The following is an 11,394-nucleotide window of genomic DNA, read 5'->3' as shown; positions in this document are numbered from 1 at the left end:
GTCTATCAATTTAACCACTTAAAATAAATTTTCGTAATTTTAAGAAATTTAGATAAGAAGTAGAATAAAAATCTATGTCCTAAAACTAGAATAGCGAGAAATAAGAAAGAAAAAGAGTTCGTCGAAAAAGGTCGAAAAAGAAAAATGGTTGAAAAATAAAAGGTGATGGAAAAATAAAAGAAACTTATAACACTTAAAAACACTTGACTAACCTAACCTTATTACTACAACTAACTTAAAATTATAATCGCAAATTGAGATTACTAATTGGAATGATAATTGATACATAGGTAAAAGTCGTCTAAAAATATTAAAGCTTACAGGAAAAACTAAATCCCAAATGGAAATAACTTAAAAAGAAACTAAAACTTAAAAAGGCGTCGCAAAATTCTAAAGTACCTAAATCTTAGTCTAAAGAAAAAGCACTTAAGGAATTCTACGGCAAAGCCTAAAAATCTAGAAGTAAAAATAACTATGGCAAAAACTAAGTTTAAAACTAAATATGAGCGAAAAATACAAATATTACGCTAAAACAATTAAAAAGGGACAAAATATAAAAATATACAAAAAGTTGTAAAAAGTACAAATTTTATAAAAATATTATTTATTTATTAAAACTATTAATTTTACAATTTAATTAAACTAATTTAACTAAATAAAACAAATTAAATAAAAAGAAACTTTAAAATAAAACTAATTATAATAATAACAATTATTTAGGGTTAATAATAATAATAATAATTAATAATTACTCCGTAATTAAATGCAGATTAGGGTTTCTGTCGGTGTCAGGGTAGCTCCGCGAGTTGCGGTATTTCAAGCAGCAAACCCCGCGAGTCGCGGGGTTCCAAAATTCAACTCTGGTACAGTTTTAAATTTGACGCTTTTTTTATTTTTTTTTATTTTCTGTTTTATATTTTTCTGTTTTAAAATCTAAATATTTATATAATAAAAACTTATATTTAAAAACTAAAATAAAAATAGAACTACTTTATAATTTTATAAATAAAAATCGTAAAACTAGATTTATATATATATATATTATTTTATTTTTTTCGGTTTTTTTTTTATGTTTCAAATAAAAACAAAATACTTAAATAAAACTTATATAAAAATAAAGAAACTTTATAAAACTTAAATATTTAACAAAATCTTAAAAATACTTATATTTTTGTTTTTCTTTTTATATTTTCGAATATTTAAAACGTATTTTTATAAAAACGAATTTTAATAAAAGTAAACTAAAAATCTTTTTTTTTTTATATTAGCGTTGCTTCCGGCTTTTAAGCTAGATTGTTCCCCGGCAGGGGCGCCAAAAATACTTGATGTGGTAGCGGAGTGTATATAAAATAGCTATTAATTTTAGCAGGAAAATACTATTAAATACGATACAATTTTACACAAGATATTTATTTATTTAGAGAATGGATATACTTAAACCTTGCTACAACACTTATAGGCAGTGTACCTAATCGTACAGTAGTGTAGTTTTTAGTAAGTCCGGTTCGTTCCACAGGAAAAATCTTTAAACAAAGCTTAACGCTATATTAGTTTACTTTTATAAAAATGCAAATATATATATAAGTAATATTTTTATTATAAAGGGGGGTTTTTACCGTTTAATAACCGGTTTGTCGATTTTAAAACTTTAGTCGCAGTTAAAACCAAATGTAAAATAATAAATACAAGACTTAATTTTAAGCGTAAAGTAAATAACGATAATGAAATTGCGATTAATAAAAATGCGATAAAATAAACTTGCGATAATTAAAAAGTACGATAATTAAAAGTGCAATTAAATACAATAACAATAAAAATGCGATAATTAGAAGTGCAATTAAATATAAAATAAAGGAAATTAAATATGAAATAAAAGAATTATGCTTATTTAAACTTCCGTAATCATGATGTTTGACGTGTTGATTTTAGTTTTATGCCCATGGGTTAATTGTCCTTTGTCCTGGATTATTTAATATGTCCGTCTGGTTTTTGTCCATAACAGTCCATCAGTCATAAATATAAAGTGCGAGTGTCCTCGTCAAATTATCCTTATACCCGAAGTTAAATATTCCAACTAATTGGGGACTTAAACTGTAACAAGATTTTAATACTTTGTTTAATAATTACACCAGGATGTCGACTGAGTGTAACCCAAGGTTTTAATATTTTGTTATCAATTATACCAAGTGTCCTTGTACATAATTTCACCCCTGTTTTAATTATTCTAGTGGCTATTAATCCATTCCCGTGTCCGGTTAAATGAACGATTATTCGTACATATAAATACCCCGCCCATCGTGTCCGATCGAGTGTATATGGTAATTTATAGGGACGCCCAATTGTAAATCTTTATATTAACATTAACAAACTATCATTTAGTTAAATAAATATAAAGCCCATTAATAGCCCATAGTCTAATTTCCACAAGTGTCGTTCTTTTGTCCAAACCCCAATTATGGTACAAAGCCCGATTACCCAATTTTAGTAATTAGCCCAACATCATGATTACTTCGGATTAAATAAGCATAATAATAACTTAGCTACGAGACATTAAATTAAAAAGGTTGAACATAACTTACAATGATTAAAAATAGTGTAGCGTTACACGGACAGAATTTCGACTTACACCCTTACAATATTCGCTAACATACCCTTATTATTAGGATTAAAATTAAAATTAAAATTAAAATTAAAATATAAATATAAATATTTACGTATAGATATAGAGAGGATGGATATATATGTTGGTTTTTGAGATCAGAATTCGTTTGCTTTTATAGGGAGTTTCAGAATTTGGGGCTCCGCGACTCGCGGCAATTTTTGCCTTCAAACTCCGCGAGTCGCGGAGTTTGAAAATACAGCTCACAAACTTTGGAGTCTTTCTTGCCGACGGATTTTTATTATTTATATAATATATAAATAATTATAAGAATTATTTAAATATTATATTATATTTATGTGCATAGTTGACTTGTAATTTTTAGTCCGTTGCGTCGAGCGTTGAGAGTTGACTCTGGTCCCGGTTCCGGATTTTCGAACGTCCTTGCGTACAATTTAATATCTTGTACTTTGCGTTTTGAATCTTGTACTCTTTTAATTTCGAGACGTTTCTTATCAATAATTGGAACCTCTTTGATTGTATTTTGTACTTTTGAGCTTTTTGGTCGTTTGCGTCTTCAATTCGTCGAATCTGTCTTTTGTCTTCACCTTTTATTATTTAAACGAATATCACTTTTAAATAGAACAATTGCAACTAAAAGCTTGTCTTTCTTGAGGAATAATGCTATGAAATATATGTTCGTTTTTAGCATTATCAGACTCCATGCACATAGCTTGTATAACGTATAAGCAAACAGTGGAAGACTTCTAGGGACTTGAGAATAAACATGCTTAAAAGTGTCAACACAAAGGTTGGTGAGTTCATAGTTTTAATGTTGCGCATAATCTGTATATAAAGGTGGATCACAAGATTTCAGTTGTTTATCCAGAAACGTTTATCAAATTATTCTACAAGATTGAGCACCCTGGTAACTAAACTTTAACGTATATATAATAAGTACCCCTGTTTTAACATACATGCAACCAACATGTACAATACACACAAACCAACGTGTACTAAACTCAAATAGCATACGTCTGTTTTATAGTTCAGGCTAGGTTTTCTATACCTGGAACAGACGGGGATGTCAAGCCCTATGGATCCAAATATAACTACTCGCGCCCACCAGTTCTTATAACCGGCAGTTACTAGTTACCAAAGCTAAGGGATTTTCGGTTCAAACTCGGTGTAGAATTTAGTATGTACTTGTATCCATTGCGTTTAAAATAAAGTGCATGTATTCTCAGCCCAAAAATATAGATTGCAAAAGCAATTAAAAAGGGAGCATATGAAACTCACTTTAGCAGCACATAAGGTCATTCACCGAAATGTGATCGAAATTCGGAATGCAAAATAACCGTAGATCTCAACCTAGAGAACATATGTTGGTCAATACATGTCTAATAAGCTAGGTCGGGTCATAGTGTATCACAATCCTAATGCTCGAGACCATCATACAAAAGTTAACAAAAGTCATCTCAAAAAGTCAACTTTGACAATTGTTTAACAAAACAAGACGTGTCTTAGATAAGAATTCATTTACTCGACTAGTAGTATCCAAAAATCCAATTTATTAATCTTATAAATAAGTTGTTTAAATATTAATTGTAGATTTAAACACAAATTCAATTAATGCCAAACATAATTCAGTTGACCATATCTTTTAATCCGTTCATCGAAATCACGCGACTTCTAAATGAAAAGTTATTAATTTTTTGATAGCTTTCCAACGACATGCATATCATATACTTTATATCAGTAGCATATGTATCAAATTCGTGATTCATCATAACTATCTAACGACAAAATTAAAGCATACAAGCATGCATAAACATATATACTCGAGCACTAGACATGGATACACTATTAATATATAAAAGATAAGATATGAATACTCATGTATCAATATTGTGATTCAATATTGCAGGAAAGTACGTAGACGTAAAGATAGTGGATGACTGTATGGTTGGTCTTGGATCCACGAACAATACCCCGAAATAATACCCAATATTTCTTTAGTTTAAAACGGTTTGAAACCCGAATTAAAACACCCTCGTATATACTTTATTATTATTAAACTTAAATTAAAATTAAAATTATAATTATAAATATAAATATATTTGTATGCAGAAATATAGAGAGATTTGAAAATGTGTAAAAAACTCGAGCAGCACCCTTGGCTTTTATAGGCCATTTGTGATTTTGACTGCTCCGCGATCGCGGAGTTTTTATGCCTTACAGCTCCGCGATTGCGAAGGTGCGCATTCCAGCTCAGAAATTTTTGTTTGCAAGCTTGTCGACATAATATTATATATATATATAATATATAATTTATATTAATTATATATATATATATATATATATATATATATATATATATATATATATATATATATATATATATATATATATATTATATTCATGTGCATAGTTGACTTGAAATTTTAGGTCCGTTGACTCGTACGTTGATACTCGGTTTATGTCTCGGTTCCGGATTTTCGAACGTCCTTTCGTACGGTTAGAAAACTTGTACTTTACATTTCGCGATGAGTACCTTTATCAATAATTAGACTTATTTGCTAATAAATTATCTTATTTGAAATGTAACTTATACATTTTAATATTTTGGTCATTTGCTTCTTTAAATCGTCTTCTTGTTATTTACTACAATATAATTAATAGTATTTTTACATATAATTGTTCGTGAATCGTCGAGCATAGTCAAAGGGTAATTGATTACATGAATATAGTTCCAAAACTTTTTGAGACTCAACATTACAGAATTTTCTTATCGCGTCGAAATCATATAAAGATTAAGTTTAAATTTGGTCGAAATTTCCGGGTCATCACATAAGTGCAAGAAATGTAATTCGACACAAGAGATAACGTGGTTATATGCAATCGTTGTGATTGCTTTAGTCCACGGACCAACTAGAGAATGTATTTACTGAATATTTGTGGTGTGTTTACAATGAGTTACAAGATGGTCTATTTATAGAATGGTCTAAAAACAATTCCTTGAAGCTTCATGTGAGTTTCCTGACAGCTTCATGGAGGCTACATGTGAGTTTCCTGACAGCTTCGTGGAAGCTACATGTGAGTTTCCTAACAACTTCGTGGAAGCTTCGTGTGAGTTTCCCGGAATCTTCCCTCTAATTGTTTAAAGTTCTCCATATCTCCAACAATCTCCCACTTGGAGACTTTGAACAACCCAACCTTCGTTAACCCAAAATATCAACGATCTAACCAAGTACGTTAAACCACCATTATACCGCCAAACTCCATTTGGGACACGCACACTCAACACATACTTCGGATGAGCAGACTTTCAATACAAGGTCTTCAACACTACTTGTTAAAATTGAAACATTAACTCTCTAATTCTCTAGTTGGGGTCTTTTCTCATCAATTCATTAGAAGACCAATTGAGGTAATGCAAAACCTCAATTTCTCTGTCGTAACAACCATAGTAAACATATCAGCAGGATTCTTCGTACCAAGGATTTTCTCCAATAATAAAGTACCATCATTTATATGTTGTAGAATAAAATGATACCTTATCTTGATGTGTTTTGTACGACTATGAAACACCGGATTCTTCCCAAGATGAACCGCACTTTGATTATCACAATTCATGACGCAATAGTCTTGTCTTTTACCCAACTCACCTAAGAAGTTTTTCAACCAAACAAGCTCTTTAGAAGCTTCTACAATAGCCATATATTCGGCTTCGGTGGTTGATAAAGCAACACTCTTTTGTAGTCGAGACATCCAACTAACCGCCGTCTTCCCTATTGTGAAAACATAACCCGTAGTGCTTTTCCCCAAATCACCACATCCACCCAAATCACCATCCGCATAACCCCTAAGTATGAGATTGTTTTTGGAGAAACACAATCCCATATTAGAAGTACCTTTCAAATAACAAAGCAACCATTTGACCGCTTCCCAATGCTCTTTCCCCGGATTAGACATATAACAACTTACAACTCCCACTGCTTGAGCAATATCGGGTTTTGTACAAACCATGGCATACATAATACTACCCACGGTCGATGCATATGGAACCTTTTCCATATCCATTTTGTCTTTTACCGTCTTTGCTGATTGACTTTTCGATAACTTAATCGTGCTACCCAAAGGCATAGAACGAGCCTTTGAATTCTCCATATTAAACCTCTCTACTACTTTCTCAATATATTTGGATTGAGACAAGTATAGAGTACCTTTCACACGATCACGCACAATACTCATGCCAAGTATTTGCCTAGCACCACCAAGATCTTTCATCTCGAATTCACGGGAAAGTAATCCCTTCAATTTGTTAATTTCGGACATGTTGGAACCTGCAAGTAACATGTCATCAACATACAACAATAAGATTATATAAGAAGACTTGAGTTTCTTTAAGTAGCAACAGTGATCCGCTTCACATCTTAAGAAACCAATCTTCTTCATAAAATCATCAAACTTCAAGTACCATTGCCGAGGTGCTTTCTTCAATCCATACAAACTTTTCGTTAGCTTACAAACCCACTTCTCTTTACCCTTTACCTCAAAGCCCTCGGGTTGCCTCATGTAGATCTCTTCAACAAGATTACCATGAAAGAATTCGGTCTTCACATCTAGTTGCTCTAGATGTAAGTATTCGGATGCAACCATAGAAAGTACCAAACGGATAGTAGTCATTATAACTACTGGTGAAAATATCTCTTTGTAGTCAACCCCTTCCTTTTGTTGAAAGCCTTTGACTACCAAACGAGCCTTGTACCTTTTCTTGCCATCCAACTCATTCTTGATTCGATACACCCATTTACTTTGCAACGCCCTTTTATCATGAGGTAACTTCACTAGTGACCAAGTTTTATTCTTCTCAAGTGACCCAATCTCTTCTTTCAAGGCAAGCTCCCATTGTATGGATTCTTTTGTCTTTCTTGCCTCAAAGTAACTTTCGGGTTCACCATTCTCGGTATAGAGCAAGTAGTTTGCTGATGGAGAATACCTAGGATTAGGTTTGGGCACTCTAGTCGAGCGTCTTAGTGTAGGAGTAACCGAAATGGTTGGACCGGTTTCATTTGTGTCCTCCTCATCACTAGAACTCGCACTATGTTCGAAATCATCACCGCTTTTCGAACCATCCCCATCATTAGCATTTTCTGACGCCTCACCGTTTGTTGGTAATTCATTGTTTCCCGTACTCCTACTAGAACCTGTAAGATCATCAATAGAAACATCGTCAAAAGTAACATGACCCGGTTTAGGACTCCCCGTTTCCGGTTTGCCATAGACCGAATCTTCATCAAAAGTAACATCACGAGAACGAATTACTTTTCTAGCCTCGTTATCCCAACAACGATAACCCATTTCGTCCGACCCGTAGCCTATGAAAATACACTTCTTTGACTTAGCTTCAAGCTTGTCTCTATCCGCATCTTTGGTCTTCACATATACATTACACCCAAAGATCCTAAGATGACCATAACTCACCTTCTTACCATGCCATTCTTCCTCGGGAATTCGAAAACCCAATGGTGTTGAGGGTCCCCTATTTATCAAATAAGCCGCTGTGTTAACCGCATCCGCCCAAAACATTTTAGGCAAACCGGCATGTAGTCTCATACTCTTTGCCCTTTCATTTAACGTACGATTCATACGTTCGGCGACCCCATTGTGTTGCGGTGTCTCCGGTACCGTTTTCAACATTCTAATACCGAGCTTTTCACAATGGTCTTTAAACTCAAGACTACCATATTCCCCTCCATTATCCGACTTCAAGCACTTGACCTTCAAGTTAGTCTCATTTTCTACCATAGCTTTCCACTTCACAAATGTATTAAATACATCAGATTTAGCTTTAAGAAAATAAACCCATACCTTTCGAGTGGAGTCGTCAATGAAGGTGACATAATAGCGAGAACCTCCATGTGATTCTACATTCGTTGGACCAAAAAAATCCGTATAAACAAGCTCCAATTTCTCCAACTTAGGAGCATTTCCTGATTTCCCAAAAGTCACCTTCTTTTGCTTCCCATATACACATGGTTCGCAAATCTCAAGTTCTACCTTTTTCAAATCCGGAATTCTCCCACTTGAAACAAGCATCTTCATACCCTTCTCACTCATATGCCCGAGTCTTCGGTGCCATAGAGTTGATTCGGACTCAACATTAACCGTAGCAACCACCGTGTCTTCATCAAACACTTCAACCATATAAAGAGTTTCCCTTTTATGTCCACGAGCCACTACACAACTACCCTTAACCACCTTCCATTGGCAGTTTTCAAAAGTAACCGCATTACCTTCATCATCTAATTGACCAACCGAAATAAGTTTCCTTTTTAATTTAGGAATGTACCTTACATTTTTCAAGGTCCAATTAGAGCCAAGAGTAGTCTTCAATACAACATCTCCAATGCCATCTATATTGAGTTGTTTGTCGTCCGCCAATCTCACCTTGCCTTGATATGAACGAAAATTCTTCATCATGCTTTTGACATGAGTAGCATGAAATGAAGCTCCCGAATCCAAAATCCAAGACTCCATAGAATTTTCAACACTACATAAAAGTGCATCATCACTTTCTTCCTCGGTCAAGTTCACACCTTTCGCCGGACCATTTTTACAATTCCTTTGAAAGTGTCCTTTTTGATTGCAACCCCAACAAACAGCTTCACTTCTATCTTTCGATGGATACCTCTCCTTAGACTTCTTTCTACCCTTCTTCTCACTGCGATCAAATTTTCTACCACGGTTGTCGGTACTTAACAAATAACCGGATGTCGATTCCCCCGAGTTTATCCTACGAGTATCTTCACCAAGAATCAAATCCCTTATTGCTTCAAACTCTAGCTTAGTAGTTCCCGTAGAGCTACTAACCGCGGTAACCATACCCGACCAACTTTCCGGTAATGATGAAAGCAAGATTAGTGCTTTTAGTTCATCATCAAACTTAATCTCTACCGATTCAAGCCTTGAAACGATATTATTAAATTCATTGATATGATCCGTTGCACTCGTACCTTCCTTCATCTTTGTATTGAACAATTGACGCATGAGAAATACCTTATTAGAAGCGGTAGGTTTCTCATACATGTTAGAGAGTGCTTTCAAGCAAGCAAACGTCGTCTTCTCATTCACAACGTTGTATGCAACGTTCTTAGCAACTGAAAGACGAATAGCGCCCAAAGCTTGACGATCCAAAAGCGTCCAATTGGCATCGTTCATGCTTTCAGGCTTGGTCTCTAACAAGAGTTGGTGTAGCTTCTTTTGATACAAGTAATCTTCAATTTGCATCTTCCAAAAGCCAAAGTCTCTCCCATCGAATCGGTCGATTCTAAACTTCCCGTCTTCCGCCATCGTTCCCTTAACGAAACCTTGTGCTCTGATACCAGTTGTAAGGATATTAGGATCCAAAACAACGCAAGTGATTCAACAAGATCACTCACCGATAGTAATTCTACAAGATTACTAACCCACTTAATGAACGAAAGATTATAAGTGCAAGAAATGTAAATCGACACAAGAGATAACGTGGTTATATGCAATCGTTGTGATTGTTTTAGTCCACGGACCAACTAGAGAATGTATTTACTGAATATTTGTGGTGTGTTTACAATAAGTTACAAGATGGTCTATTTATAGAATGGTTTAAGGAGTCTCTCAAAAATTGATACGTAAAAAGAAAACTCATAACTTGTTTTTATACATCTACCCAAATATGTAGATCATGAGATCTTTTAATATATTATTGTATTGCTTTCAATGTCCCTTTCTTTTCCTATACACAACCACTTGCTATTATATCAAGATTTCATGTAATCTTTGAAAGATCCTCATATTTGCAAATTAAATCTCGAGTTGTTGAAAAGCAATGAAAACTAATGAACCACTTTTGTCTTTTATATTTTAGTTTTATTGCATTCCTCAAATCACGGCTAAAAATGAGAACAATTTTCTTAGCCGACATGTAGTTTAATTAATTACATATTAGCTAAAACTAAAATAATAATAAAACTCTTATTATTTAATTTAATTTAATCATATTTAATTAAATTATGTTTTCTCAAACTATAGGTTGTAATTATATACCAACAATATATAATAATGGTGTCTAAATGCTAAAGTGTGTGACCCCATAGGCCTGCACATAAGCGGTAGTATAGATTTGTGTTATGACGTGCACATTGAACCAACAATTTTTGGGTCGAATCCTATTTTTTTTTTTTTTTTTTTAATAAAAGACATAATCACCTTGAGATGATCGAGGAGTAAAGCCACTACTATTAATTAAGTAACGAATAAGTAATAATTGTATATAACATATATAAAAGCATCCTGCATATAGACATATACGACTAGCAGCATATATATAGGTCATTTTCCTGCACATGATATGCCGTATGTAGGACCTTAAAACATTATTTTCATTAGTTAACACGTACACGTGATCATAATTTTATAAAATGACAAAAATATTGACACCACATGATGATTGTTGATAGATATAAAATAAAATTAACCAGATAGACAGATAGTCCATCTAGTTTGTACAATATTACTGAATGCATGCGCCCTTAATTTTTTTTAATTTATAGGTAGATGGTTCTTGTGTTTTACACATGTTATATGAGAAATGTCTATCCAACTAACATCCGACATCATGTAATTACTAAGCGTTAGACAAAAGGACTATTAGTATGCAAATTAACCACAAATATTGTCCTCGTAATTTAGGGATGCATCTACCTAGTGATGAGGTATTAACCACAAATATCCGTGTTATTTTTTTCATGATA

This window comes from Rutidosis leptorrhynchoides, chromosome 2 (genome assembly GCF_046630445.1).
Source record: "Rutidosis leptorrhynchoides isolate AG116_Rl617_1_P2 chromosome 2, CSIRO_AGI_Rlap_v1, whole genome shotgun sequence".
Taxonomy (NCBI): domain Eukaryota; kingdom Viridiplantae; phylum Streptophyta; class Magnoliopsida; order Asterales; family Asteraceae; genus Rutidosis; species Rutidosis leptorrhynchoides.
This window is presented reverse-complemented; position numbering follows the sequence as displayed.